The 11,684-nt window shown below is 39.3% G+C and overlaps 1 pseudogene; it reads left to right on the top strand.

Moving 5' to 3' along the window:
• Positions 1 to 8,598: 8,598 nt before the first annotated feature.
• On the top strand, positions 8,599 to 9,141 carry LOC109446354 (stathmin-2; annotated as a pseudogene).
• The last annotated feature ends 2,543 nt before the right edge of the window (positions 9,142 to 11,684 follow it).

Here is an 11,684-nt window from a genome sequence, read left to right as displayed (position 1 = left end):
GTAAACAAATGTTTCTTAAGCCCCTTTTATGGTACCCAGCACTCTGCCAGACACCACTAACAAGCTGTGTAAACTCAAGGACTTTAGAGTGTAATGGTGCCATCACATTTTCTAATCAGATGGCAAAGAGGGAGAATTGAAAGGTATTTATTTAGTTATATGTGCTAATACTTTGGAGTATAAATATTTGCAAAAAGAAGTAGACCAAAAGAATTAATAGGATTATAAACTAAAAAGAACTGTAATTATGAAATATAACATGAAACGATTGCTCTTTCAGATTATGCTTTGGCAATAACTAAAATAATTTCTCAGGCACTACTTTGCAAAGAATACACAGAGGATAAAAAAATCTCATGTTTGAACAAGAGCAAATGTTAGCATATGATTTAAAATGATTAAAGGCAAGAACCTCTTGTCTCTTTTCAAGGTAGTATAGAATGGTGTATGTAACTCAATATAAAATAAAGTATTAGCTGGCACACCAAATTAAAACACTGAGGTTTAATTCTCTAACAAGTCGACTATTTGACTGGTTTTCCATTCTTGCTACCAGAGTATTGACTGAAATATTTATGTATCTATTGTCGATGATAGTTAGAAGGGTTCTTTCATATATAATATTATGAAGATATAAAAATAATGCATTCAAAGCACCTAAAGAGAATGACATATTTTACTGTACATTTTTAAGCTTAAATATATCTGTTACCTATATACTATGGAGTGGGGTTCTGATATTAATATCATGTTCTTTTTCATTAAACATTGGGTGATCATCCTTACGCAGATGTCCAAGAGAAGGGTTTTGGATTTCTCCTCGTGTTTTCTAAATTCTCCTTTTGTCCAATGACTATTTCTTGTCTCACATGATTCTGGGACAAGCAAGTAGGCTTTATACTAAACCACCTGGATTCGGTCTCATATATACTGTGTGATTTGGGGAAATTTACTTACCTTCTCTGAGCCTCAGTTCCCTCTCCTGTGAGACTGCTAAAATGATAGTTCAAGTTCATAGGCTTGGTGTGAAAATTAAGATAATGCTCTAACTACTTTCTATTTTGCCCAACACAGAGTTAAACACTCAATAAATAGTGGCGAGGTTTTTTTTTTCTCTCTTCTTTTAGGGTTCTTATTATTAGTGGCAAATTGCCTTCAGTCAGTGAATTTGCAAATAATAGCTGTTCACATTAAGTGCAGTCTTTATAGAGGTTTTTCTTTCACTATGCTCTGCAAAGTGCTAGCTGCCTACCTTACTACAACTTGAAAAATTGCCTCTTGCTGTTGTTAGATCTCGCTGTAGCTCTCTCTCTAACCTGAGTATGCTTTAGCTGGGTTCTACGGCCAGTCCTGGACCTTAGGAGTTTCTTCCTACTAAGGAATTTTTCTTCCTTTGGGCTTTAGATAAAAATGGATATCCACTACTTAGGTTCTAAGACTTCCTGAATCACAGCATTATATATCCCCACTGTGTTCCAGAAGCACTTGGGGGAAGAAATAATCAGAAGACTTTAAATATTAAAATGTATAGTCTCAGCTGCGGAAGCATTTATGGAGATGGAGGTGATGAAATTTACATCAAAATAGTAAAACGTAGTAGAAGTGAGAAGTTTGGATAGAGTCAAAGAGATAAGAAGGAAGCGAAATTCAACAATAAAGACCCCATTCCCAGAATATGTAAGGGGCAGAGAAAAGAGAGCAGTGATTTAAAGAGAGAAAGAGGAAAAATAGAGATGGTGCCAGGAATGATTTCAGGAGAAAGAAGTACAGAGGAGATGGCTTAATGCTATTAAGGGTATCTGAGGGAGACAAAGCAGTGAGCTGTAGATGTCAGGCAGCTCAACTGAGTCACAGAGAGGACGGGTGCTTGTGAAGGGAATAATTTTTTAAACTATATCTATGCTTTCTCCTTTGCATTTGCTCTGCTCCAGTCGGGAGAGCATTCCTTGCCTTGGTGGAGGTTGAAGGTTGTTAAAGCAGAAATACAAAGTGAGAGGAGGTGGGAGTTGGGACTGGGGAGTGTGAGGGTGTAGGGCTGGAGTGGGGGAGAACAAAATAAAAAGAAAAGCAACCAAGTGTTAAATTCGCTCCTCAAATCTGAAATGGGATTTTGCAAGAAGACAGAAGTCTTAAAAGTAAGACTTTCTAAGACAAAAGAATTTTCTGATTCTTTTAATCACCATTAATGTACCGAGGCCTAGTGGACTTGACTCTAGAGGTCCGTTAGGTTGAAAGCCCTGCAGATAGGAAGAAGGATCTGAGTTGAGTTTGTGTGAGAAACCCTGGGTCCTATGTGAACTGGAGGAGACAAAAATTCCTGCTCGCTCCTGAGGAGCGATATAGGGAATATGGGATATGACCAGATGGTATCTCTGGGGTGGAAGGAACTGACACTGTCACTGAAGATTTTGGGGGACAATCTGGGCCTGGGATTGGATAGACATTATAACTACATCTCTGAGGTTGTGAGGGCTGGTGGGAGTCAGGGTGGAACTGGCTCAGGAGCAGGGCTGCAGCCCAATATGCTGAAAGACAACAGCCCACAAAGTATACCAGGTCTCATAACTGCCACAGAATTTACGGGATGGCCCACAAACCTTTGGCTGCTTTCTAAGTGGCATGCAGAAGTAGGATGGAATGGCCAAGATAGTAGAGCAAAGTTCTTTGTAGTGGTATTTTTTTTTAAAGACCAGAGAGGCTATTTGAACTGATGGGTACTAGTTTTACTAAAATCAATTTTCTAGATTTTTTTACAGAAATTATGCTTCAGAGGTAAATCTCTGAAATTACAGAGGGCATAATATGTAAGATCCAGCCAGTGCAGTGGAAAACAGGACTTAACTTAGAAATTCCAGGGTACATCAAAATAGTGAGACATATAGTTTATTTATAACATGCAAAGGCCATGATTATTCAAAAGGAGACATATATTTATTTTCCTCTTTATAACCAGGCAAAGATACAATATGCCAGCTCAAGTGTATGACAGCCATGGATCCCTTCTCCACCCACTCAGCACCCCATCATGAGAAAGTCGCTGGGGACAAAATTTAAGTGATGGGGGGAGAGCTGTTAAGCAAGGGCACTCATGAAGCATTTGCTGTGGATTCTTCTGTAAAAATCTTAGCATCGAATCTGAAGGCGATGAGACAGGAAGAAAAAAAGAGGAAAGCAATGTGAAGATGGAATAAGTCATCGCTTAAACAGACATCTTCACTGGCAAAAGCCAGAGAAGGGTTGACTTAACCATCCTGCTCAATGCAGTTTTAATTGTTAATGAAAAATGAGCAGCAGTGAAGGAGAGATTCATTCACACATTGCATCTAACTAACAGGGCTCTCATTTCAGGGGCACAAGGGCGCTGGGGCCTTACTTGATCCATCTGCTGGGACTCAAAAAAAAAGGGGAGGAAAAGCACAACTACAGAACTACAGCAGCCTCTTTTATGAATCACTTGGCCCCCCAGGCAGTGATGGGCACCTTGCTGCTTCTGGACACAGCAGCTGTTGGAACTCAATAATCATTAGTCGTTTCCTGGACTGGATACAAAACAGATTCAGGAAAGGGTTAGCTACCCACCCAATCTAAGACTCTTGGGAGTTAACACTCATCTGAGCAGTAACTTTCCATAAGGACAGCTGGAGGTTTATTATTTTTCCTTTCTTTTTTTTTAGCTAAATAAATTACATGGCTCATGTTTGTAGGGGGGATGGGATTTATTAGACAAAGTATGGCAGGTGTTTATTTTGTGTTAAGCTAGGATAATTTGTTATATGAAGTGGCTTTGGAATATAAAAATGGCCTCAATTCAACTTTTAAACCAAATATTTGCAATTTGAAGTAATTAGCAGTTAAGACAGTAACACCTGCTACAGGCTTAGTTTGCAGGCATATTTCAAGGAAATTTATAGCCATGGGCTCAATGACATTTATTGAACTTTGTTAGCTTGGTTGCGAATAGTAACCTGCTCTCACTCTGCTGATTGAAAAACAGAGGCAGAAAGAGGGCAAATGACCTGCTCTGGACTCGTGGCTTAGTGGCACAGTTAGGATTAGAATACAGAGATGCTGCTCTGGTCCCAGGGATCTGAGCTTTGGAGGCATTAGCAGAAAGTACATTGTAAACGCCAGCTCCTGTTTGCCATGACTGGTCTCTCAGGGATATATGTGACTTTAAGGGCATGATGTTGCTTTTATAAATAATATTTACCTGGTTATTTATTCATGGGTTATAGATTATTCACAGGGCATAATTGTGAATAAAGCCACTGGAGCTGATTATGCTGTGGTGATTAATATTACATTAATGCATGGGATGATAGAATAAATACAAGCACATTTTGTCAATAGAGGATGCCGAAACTGAACAGACAGAGCAGAAAGCTTCTAGAAATGAGGATTTGCCAGTCCTCTACTCTAGGCCTTGTGGTATGCTAGGGAAGCCTGAGACACAGACAGGGAAGGGTATACAATAGAGCTGGCTATCAAGAGAGCTGATTTCTCATTTGTAACAGGAATAACTGACTCTATTATGAGTTTTAGGACTTGAGAGAGAAGTTTCCATGTAGATAAGCTGCATACTCAAATGCTTCACCATGCATGTATTACGTCAAAGACCTTTACTTTTTTCTCTTATCCACCTATGGAGAAAAACTGCATGCCTTATCAACTCAATGGTAATTTCATCTCATTGTAACACATAAACATTTATTGGCAAAACACCTCATAGCGGTGTTTTGTTAGAAAAATGAAGGCCCTCTGTACTGGAGTCTCTAGGTAGGACACCTTTCTTGTCTTTTGCTCTGCAGAATTGCACTGCTTTGTACTCTCTCACTTTCAGCAAAAAAGCAATTTTGTAAATGGTACACTCAAATGCTCTGATGAGGTTGTAAGTGATAAAAGCACTGAGACAAAGATGCTGCACTGAAAAATGAGGCACGTCAAGGAAAACTGATTCGTAATCATAAAATGCGGGCAAGGTGGTACAAGTGGTGTGTGTATTGCAGACTGTCAGTTGCCCCCTTCCAGGTTTGTCCGCAGCCTAAGGGTACTATATCTTGTCAGAAATGCTTGTGGATGCTAATCTGTCAACACTTGTTCAATGTCAAATTGTATCAGAGTGTTCAGTCTCCTTTTGGACTTCAGTAATTGCCTCCTAGCTCTTATATCTCCTTTGGTCAAATGAACTTTCATTTTACAATTGTATCAGGCTCTTTTCTCATGTCTCTTTCCTCATAGAACTGGGAAAATGAACTGATTCTTAAAGCCACATGTGCTGTTTACTTCTTTAAACAGTGACCTGATAGATCTTTGATGTGAAGTTCCAATCATTTCCCAGAAAACAAAATCCAGCATATTCCATCTCTTCTGTGCTCCTTTATCGAACAGTCCTTCTTGCCTAGGTCAGCGACTTTCCCTTCATCCTGAAAGCCAACTGTTTTACCTTTTCCTCTTGTGGATTCTTTACAATGCTACTCTCCTGTCGTTAGTGCCTTTTTCCTCCTTCCCTCTGTGCATCCTTCTCTTTCCCTTTCTCAGCAAATTAAACCTTTCTCTAAGATTCATCATCTCACACACCTTCCAATTTCTTACTACCTGAAACTTTCTTTTAAGACAAGTTTTGTAATATTTAATATGAAATAACCTGCAAATCCTCCCATGACAAAACACATAGAAATTCTGAATGAACAATTCTTTAAATCTCTCCTTAAATGCATAGATGAGTTCACAAAACATAATCTCTAGGAGCAAATAAATAATAAGCTATACTTGACATTGTAGCATCTACTGCTGTTGCCGTGTGTGTATGCGTCCGCACGCGTGGGGGTGGAGGGAGGTGGTGATGGGCGCCAGTGGTCGTGATAACCTAGAGATTTAAACTGTAACACCATGGAGGGACAAATGACAAGGCAGGGTTTGGACCTGAGACCCATATATAAAGGTGGGACTCTTGAAGAGCAACATCCTCCATAAAAGAGTGACTAGCAAATAAATCTCAGCCACACAAGGAGACTTTAAAACTCTAAGCCTTTAAAGCTAAGCCTCGTTGCTGGGGGGCAAAGTCCCTGTGGAGATTTTCATAACAATAAGCCTGTCATCTTATAGGCCTGTGGTTCAAATATATACTATTCTGTATGATTCATGAACCCATAAGCTGAGAATCAACATGAGAAGTGGTCACAGGTCAGTGAAACCCATAAGCATCTGGGAGGAGCAAACACCCAGACCAGGCCACAGAGATTTCCCACAGAAATAGACACTCTGAAGATGAGCTTACAATATAAAATTACAAAATAGTTAAGGAAATAATTCACCCTGAACTAGAATCAGCAAAGACAATAAACATCAGGAACATATCTGAAGAACGTCAGATGTTATATTTAACAGTTAGACTTTAAAAAGGTATATTAAAATGATTAAAACAAGCATAAAAGAACAAGATATGGATAGTATCAAAGGGACAAATAGAATCTCTAGAAATTTAAAATATAATCATTTAATAAAAACTCAGTGAGTATATTAGGCAGAATATTAGACACAGAGGAAAAGTGAGTTAATGAACTGGAATATAGATCTGAAGAAAACTACTTATGGTTGATATGAACTATAGCTAGATAAAAACAAGCTGAGATGCTCTAACATATAAGTCTGATACAAGTTCCAAAAGGAAGAAATAGAAATTAGAATTCCTCTGAAAAGAAAAAATCATGTACATTTCTTCTTTACTATTATTAAACACCCATCTATCATATAGCCATCTATTGATCCACCCACATATTCGTTAATCCTTCCCTTCCATATATCTACTCAATAAACATTTATTCAAGTATATGCTTTGGGTTTTTTTTGTATTGTGTTATGTGCTGTGCACAGAAATAAAAATCTAATCGCATATTTACACTTCCAAAAAATTGCTTAGTGTTGTGCAATCATCCTTGAAATGATCAGAAATTGTCAAAGGGAGGAAACTAAAGTTTATTTAGGATCTCAAGCAGGTTCCTGTCTCAAATTGTGCAATAGAAGTACAAAACGGTAAATGTAACTATACTGAGGAAAAAGGAAAGAGAGGGGCATTTGCATAGATATATAAATATTACATGGCACAGCAAGAAGAAAATATATAACTGGCATGAGCCATGGTTGATACTGCCTTCAGCAAGCACCTTGGACTGTTGGGTTTTTCATTAAAACCTCATTCCTGAGGAACCGAGCTCTTGAAGTCTAATCTGTTTTGGATTGCAAGACTTTCCTATTAATATTTACCTCTTAATAGAGGCATGTTGGAATCAACTGGGTTCTAGCCATACTCCTTGATGTCCCCAATTTTTGTTGGTGTCACTCTATTTCCCCTAGGGAACCAGGACCAACTTTTGTATTTTGCTCTTTTAACTAGTGTTCCCAGGACTAAATGGACAGATGACAGCTACCACCTCTAATTTAGTGGGATGATGTTAAATCCTTTGATGGAATCATTTCTCCTTTGAATATTGAAAACTAAGCAGAGTAAAAAGTCATGGAGACTGGGAGAAAATATTTTGTGAATGAATCTTTGGGTGTAACTATAAGAGGTACCAACCCCATTCACCTCTCAGTGCTGTCACCCATGTCTTCTAGCCATAAACTGATTCCTCCTCAGAGTATTTACCATATCCTGCAGCATTTCAAACTCCTTTTCTGTGATGATAGCATTATAATCAGCATCAATGTGAGACACAGATATTCTCCTTATCATCAGTCCTCCGATCATGTCTCTTTTAAGAGCTTGTCAACCCATTCAATCTAAGCAATAAGGATTTTCTCTTGGGCAACATAGACCAGCAAATGTACTTGAACTTCTGCCTACTGGGAAGATTTCTCTCCTTCCCTTCACTTCTCTTCAGGGCCACTCCAGATTGGGCTCTAATATCATGCTAGCCTACCTCTGCCTATTGTTAACCACAGGTTTCTCTTCCATATCACCTAGTCACAGGGAATTTCCCATGAACAGTATAAGCCCATGAAGTGAGGTGAGGGAGAGATAGCAGCATGGGAGATGTAGCCCCACTGGAAAAGTAGACAATGTTCTTTTTCAATTTTTTCTTTGAGGATCTTCCTAATGTGGGTCTCTAAAACAAACACTTCTCCTTGGTTATGGGGGCATCTTTTACAGCCAGTTTTAGGGCTAGGTAGGACTGAAAACTCCAAGGTCATAATGGTCAACTGAGATTCCAGATTACCAGGTATCCTATGGTTAGCAGGGCTCAGTGGCCAGCAAACTGTTGTTTTCCAAAAGAATAATAGTTTCATACAAAAAAGGACATGGCTTTCTTCCAGATTTTTGGGAACCTTCACTATGACTGTTACTGGGATTTGCCACAGGCTAATACTTATCTTAATCTACCCAAAGCATTTATCTGCCATACTATTAGAACTGGCTGAGTCATGGGGACCGAAGGGCAGAGCTCTTTGCAGTGTGGTTTGGACAAGATGAAGACTCTTGCTCTGGGCCTTATTTAAATCAGCTAAGTGCCCATCAGTAGTTGATTGGATAAAGAATATATAAAACAGAATATCACAGGGTCATTAAAACAATGAAATCTTGCACTCCGCTGCTGTAACTGGACCCTTTGCCTTCACCTGCTCAGCATCTGCACATCCCGACAAAGGCTCAAACAGCAATGGCCTACAGGGGAAGAATGAAGAAGCTGTCCATGCGATCACTGATTTGTTCCTGCATCTGCCAGAACCTCAAAACAACACCTACACTTACGATGAAATAGAAGTGAAGCAAATCAACAAAAATGCCACTGGCCAGGCTTTTGAGCTGATCTTAAAGCCACCATCTCCCATCTCAGAAGCCCCACAAACTTTAGGCTCTCCAGAGAAGAAATACCTGTCCCTGGAGGAGATCCAGAAGAAAATGGAGGCTGCAGAGGAAAGAAGAAAGTCTCAGGAGACCCAGGTGCTGAAACAGTTGTCAGACAAGAGGGCACAGTCCTGCAGAAGGCTTTGCAGGAAAACAACATCAGCAGAATGGCAGAGTAAAAGCTGATCCTGAAAATGGAACAAATTAAGGAAAACCATGAGGTGGCTCTAGCTGCTATTATTGAACGTCTACAGGAAAAGGAGAGGCGTGCTGCGGAGGTATGCAGAAACAAGTAACTCCAGGTGGAACTGCCTGGCTGAAACAATGGAGGGTATGGCACGCCCCGCCCCCTTTAGTAATAGCATCGTCCTGCCTGTATTATCACTGATCACATGATGTCAGTATAGGAAATGTATGACACGGTTCAAAATGAACTCACTGTTAAGAAACAAACAAAACAGGAAAAGAAATGTGGAAAAAAATGAAATCTTACCATTTGTGAAAACACAGATGGACCCAGATAGTATTATGCTAAGTGACATAAGTCACACAGAGAAAGACAAATAACATAAGACTTCACTTATATGTGGCATCTAAAGAACAATATAAATGAACAAACAAAACAGAAACAGACTCATGTAAGGTCTGACAATTAAGTTCGCAAACTTGTTGCAACAATGTTGCTAACCTTTTTTGATATCAGAGGGATTATTCATTATGAATTTATACCAACTGGACAAACAGTTAACCAAGTTTACTATTTGGAAGTGCTGAAAAGTCTGCATGAAAAAGTTAGACAAAAATGACCTCAGCTTTTCACCAACAATTCATGGCTCTTGCATCACGACAATGCACCAGCTCACAGAGCACTGTCTGTGAGGGAGTTTTTAACCAGTAAATAAATAGCTGTATTGGAACACCCTCCCTACTCACCTCATCTGGCTCCCAGTGACTTCTTTCTTTACCCGAAGATAAAGGAAATATTGAAAGGAAGACATTTTGATGACATTCAGGACATCAAGGGTAATACGAGGACAGCTCTGATGGCCATTCCAGAAAAAGAGTTCCAAAATTGCTTTGAAGGGTGGACTAGGTGCTGGCATCAGTACTTTCCAAGGGGAGTACTTCGAAGGTGACCATAGTGATATTCAGCAAAGAGGTACGTAGTGCTTTTTCTAGGATCAGTTCGCAAAGTTAATTGTCTGACCAAATGCAAAGATCCCATCAAGAATTGTAGGTACAAGGTACTGCAAATTATTTTTAATTTTAGAGGAAATATCCTGTCTTGTGCCTGGCTACTGGTCTGCCAAAAACTTGACTGAGCTATCAGATCACTCTAACTTTGTGCAACATTTTCTGATGAACTTATGTATAATTTGGGCATCAAGGCAACTTGCTACCTTCTGCTCTTCAGGTTTTATCATCATCAGTGTGGTGAAACAGTGAGATATGTGAACTGGGAAATAGACAAGATCCCTGAGAACTGAATTGTGGCACAGAGTTGGGGAGTTGATGTATCCTGATGCAGGGGGAAAAAAAGATGCACTGCTCTCTTTCCAGGGAAATCTAATGGTTTGTGGTTTTATCTGCCTGTTGAGATTGGAAAAAACAACAACAACAAAAAACAATGGATTAATAGCTGGTTACCAGGTGCCACTGGTTATACTAACTTAATACATTAAAAAAGATTACATCTGGAAGAGTTGCTTTTGCTGGCTTCAACTAACTCAAGTTTTGAAAATTTGCTATTACTCTCTGAGAATTAATGATTTTTTGTATTATCTAAACTAGAGAATTAAATTAGACATGTTAGAATTACCACCCTGCATTTTCCAGCCTTCAGTGGTAGTTATAATCTCTGCTTCTCTGAAGGGTGTGGTATTGCTCTTGATTTACTGTTCCGTACTAAAAGAGAGATTCACAGTCTCCACATGGACCTATTTTTCTGTAGTTCTTACTCTATGAGCTGGAAACTAATGTGTTTTTCTAGCTACTGAAATTTATTCGGACATTATATTCAGGACCTGGAGAAATAACCATATAATGGGTTAAGAATCACACATAGCCAATAGTGAGGGAGATTTGGATGAACATTCCTTCCACAACTTAATGGCTCTGGGCATATAGTGGATTGAATACTATTTGTGTGTGTGTGTGTGTGTGTGTGTGTGTGTGTGTGTGTGGAAAGGTCTCTTCTCTTTGGGAAAGAGATGTAGACACTGCATGAGGTATCATTTTTGGTGTTTTGGTACTTAAAGGAACATCTCAAAGGGCCAGGAAAAAGAAAAAAGGAAAGAAAGGAAAAGGAAAAGCTGTGAGGAATTGGCAAAGAACAAAACACACATGATAGGAGTGATTCCTCCAAAGTCAGGAAGCAAATTATTACTGCTGACAAGAAATTGTGCCTTGGCCTGGTAGCAGGTGGCGGTGAGGGTTGCTAAACCTGAGTATCCCAGATTAAGTTTAGGAACCTTGAAGGCAGTTTAAATGGTCTCAGGTTGGTAGCCTATCCTGGCTCACAGCTGAGGGAAACCAAATCCTCTTTGGTGAAAATATCCTCATTTTAGCCTCTCAAGTTTTCCACTGATTAAGATCAACCAAATATAAGCTCACAACCAAAGATACCAAATATGCAAAGGGACTAAATGACATGAGTGAGAGTTGGCGTAGGTGACCAGCAACAGATCTAGATCCTCAAAGACTTCAGACATGGGAACCATAAGATGATTCCATAAGATGTGGGACATAAAATGACATTTTATGAAATAAAGAAGTAGAAACTAGAATAACCAAAATGTGCAAGCTGCAAGGAGCTATTTTAAATGTCTGGACATATTTT

The sequence above is a fragment of the Rhinolophus sinicus genome, linkage group LG05 (assembly GCF_036562045.2).
Source record: "Rhinolophus sinicus isolate RSC01 linkage group LG05, ASM3656204v1, whole genome shotgun sequence".
NCBI classification, from domain to species: Eukaryota; Metazoa; Chordata; class Mammalia; order Chiroptera; family Rhinolophidae; genus Rhinolophus; species Rhinolophus sinicus.
This window is presented reverse-complemented; position numbering and strand designations above follow the sequence as displayed.